At 32.3% G+C, this 3,433-nt stretch overlaps 1 long non-coding RNA gene across 1 annotated transcript; it reads right to left on the bottom strand.

The window, feature by feature from the left end:
* Positions 1–260: 260 nt before the first annotated feature.
* On the bottom strand, positions 261–3,231 carry LOC135155098 (uncharacterized). The gene is made up of 3 exons (XR_010294448.1): positions 2,836–3,231; positions 1,662–1,751; positions 261–344 (listed from the first exon to the last, which is right to left on the bottom strand). It is a non-coding gene; the product is annotated as an uncharacterized LOC135155098 (long non-coding RNA).
* Between the last annotated feature and the right edge of the window lie 202 nt (positions 3,232–3,433).

Raw genomic sequence — 3,433 nt, 5'->3', positions numbered from 1 at the left:
TTTTTTCCTGTTTATCTATCTATACGACAGACCACCTAATTCGTCCGCATGACGAATTAAAATCTAGTTCATTTTAGAATTATTTACATTATATTATTTCTTGTTTGTATTATTACCATCGTTACGATTATCATCGTAATAATACAAATTGTACATATGTGAAATAATAAGTAAATTAAAGCATGAGCATAATTTGAAATGAAATAAAACAAAACAAAGCAAAAAAAAAACCAACACCCTAGGTCAAATAGGGTATACACATACCTGTCCTTCTTCATTCGCAAGTGCGTTGACAATTGAAGAAATACTCGCTATCAACTTTGGGTCCAATGCCATATTCATTTCTAAAAATAATTGACAAATTGATTTTAGCAAACTAATTGATTACACTTGGGGAGTTTTAATGCAAACCTATTTAATGCATATAAAACAGGGATTTCATACTAATGTAGGTTTGCATAAGGTTGATAAGGGATGATACGGTAGGCCCTGGACATTCCAATCGCTGTATTTGCATTCCGATTTGAAATTCAACCATAAAGGACAAGTCCTTTAACAAAATCAATAAAAAGTTTATTTTAATAAAATCCAACAAGCATAACACTGAAAATTTCATCAAAATCGGATGTAAAATAAAGTTTCGCTTAATTTCACAAAACAGTTAATATATGCACATCCTGTTCGGAATGCAAAAAAGGAGACTAATGAAGTCATCTACTCACTATTTATTTTGTATTTTATGATATGAAATATGGAATATTCTAATTTTCTCCCCATTGTCAAGTGAAAAACGATTAATTCCTCCCTGAACATGCCGAATTAGCATTGTTTAATACTATATGGTTCAGTAAAGTTGTTCCTTATTGTCAAATCTATAAAAAAATGAAATAGGCCTCTTGTATAATTCAAACAATAAAAACAAAATAAATAGTGAGTGAGGAACATCATCGAATGTCTTATTTCCATGTTCTTGGGTTGTGCATATCACTGTTTTGTGAAAAATAAGCGAAACTTTAAAATGTTATAACTTTCTTATTTTACATCCGATTCTGATGAAATTTCAGAGTTACATAGATTTATTTTTTTATTAAAATAAAACATTTTCCGGGGTGGACTTTGACTTTAAAGAATTGCAAAAAAAAGCAGGGCACCTTTACATGTACTCTGATATAATAGATAACAAATTGACTTGGCTGACTGATTTTGAGGCATTAGCAGCAACTAATGATGATAACCAGATAACGATAGATGATTTAATAATGAATAAGACAATTCAGATAAAAAATATGAAGTGATGATCTGTCATATATGGTGACCACGAAATATCCCAGAAATAAGGTTAATAAATCAATGATTTCGTATTCCCCCAATGTACACGATGTAGCAGTATTCAAGCGCATACTTTTTACTCTTTATAGAAAGAAAGTTTACTTCCAGGTTATAATATCCATTTATCTGATTATGAAATTCAAGAAGTACGTTTACTTAAAATAATGAGTAAAAATCAGGGAATAGTTTCGACGAGATTTTATGTACTTATTTTCTATATCATCATAACATAACAAGAACGCTTAACTTCTTAAGTCTATCCGTTAAATGGACTTTACTCAGTCGTGCTTTTATGATTAATGTCCAAAAACAAACGGGTTTGATAGTCCTACCTGGAAAACAGGATGTAAAGAGTAGTATCACTATCGGTATAATCGTCATTTTGGCATGTCTATGGGTAATGGTAGAAGGCTGATCGGGCTCTGATTAATAAAAAAAAATGTGAATTATATATCATCCTTTTATCTAAAACAAATTTAAAAATGGCAAGGAAACTACTATTTTTTTTATCCACGTTTTAATCTCAGAGCAATACAAATCAGAACCCTCTCTGACTATAAACATTGAGAAAATGGATCAGACAAAAGGGTTTTGGTAGCTTCAACATGAATTTGATGAATGTCATTAAAGTACATGTATAGGCCTATCTTTTAACTTTTGTCTTAACCTGCTAAATGTAATTTATACTTATTCATTTATTTTAGTTTGTTACGCAGGGTAACATTTTCAGTTATGAAACTGATTGATAAAGGGGCCCCACAGTTATAATATGTTTGATAATATGTTTCAATCTTTGTTTCTTCTAACGAAACATCCAACTCGTGTCACGTAGCAGTCTGTTTTTTGTACTAGTCAATATAGGAATCTTCTTCCTATATTGTAGAGAAACATAAATAAATACACAGCAATAAAAATCCCACTGACTTTCTTCTTCTTAACCCATAAAATTGTTTAAATATATTATTTATATAATTCTCCTCCGTTGGCTATTAAGTAGTTTAAGGAGTATTAATAATTTAACGTGTAATTAAGAAGAAATAAAATAAATAATTCTTGCTAATCATCGCCTAGACAGCTAGCGCCTAGGCAGCTCAGCTAAAGCCGGGGTAATAATAATAGCAGGGCCCGCTGGGACGGGAAAACAGCTTTCGGAACTGAAGTGGCTACCCTGGGTAAATATACCTATATTCATGAAAATGTTATTATCGGATTCTATACATTTTTCTTTACTTCGTGTCTTTCCCCTTCAAAATTAATTTTGCCGTAACCATAGTAACATACGTTGTCAATAACTCTAAAAATCCATTGATACAAAAACGACACATAATTGGCAAATAACATATTGTCAATACATAAAGGGGCCATAACACTATTAACGACCCGATTACGTTTTGTGTAATACTTGATAAATCACATTGTGCATGGCTAGTACACATTACAATTTCTGGATAACTAGCTTTGTGGCAATAAGACTTGGCGAGAGAGAAATAAGATAACCATACTCACATTAATGATTTTAGAAGGTGACTCCTCTGAGCACGGAGTTATAATGAAGATACAGTACTCATGCCGTTATATAGCATGTAGCGCCTACCATATTGTAATTCAAGTACTAGTAGAGAATTACATAGGATTACACGGCTTGCAGTCTTGCTGTTGACAAGGAGACTCGGGTGTTAGATGGTGCGGAAGTATAAAACCGCAATGACATCACTGGGATTCCCAATAGAGCAATAAGTGTGTCACACGCGTAAAACATTCCCATAGACTTGTGTGTTAAAATGGCACTTTTGAAAAGTGAGGATCAAATGTTTACTACCATTGGATAGGATATATATTATCTGACATTCCATATCTGACCAGAGAAGGGTATCGTACTAGCCGGCTCATTTTAAAAATAAATCGCCATTTATGAAGATAACTATGATATGGGATCAAATTTATCAACTGAAACAGTAAAATAGCCCTAATTCTTCCGCCACTCAAAAATAGTTCCAAGGTCATTGATATATCTTCCCAATTTGGGGAAAGGAAGTTCAGTAGTTACCATTTCTAGAATCAGTGTTAGATTGTCAATTATATTCAGTGCCACTTTTGTCAATTG

This window comes from Lytechinus pictus, chromosome 1, assembly GCF_037042905.1.
Source record: "Lytechinus pictus isolate F3 Inbred chromosome 1, Lp3.0, whole genome shotgun sequence".
NCBI classification, from domain to species: domain Eukaryota; kingdom Metazoa; phylum Echinodermata; class Echinoidea; order Temnopleuroida; family Toxopneustidae; genus Lytechinus; species Lytechinus pictus.
The sequence above is the reverse complement of the archived record's forward strand: the minus strand, read 5'-3'. Positions and strand labels throughout refer to the sequence as shown.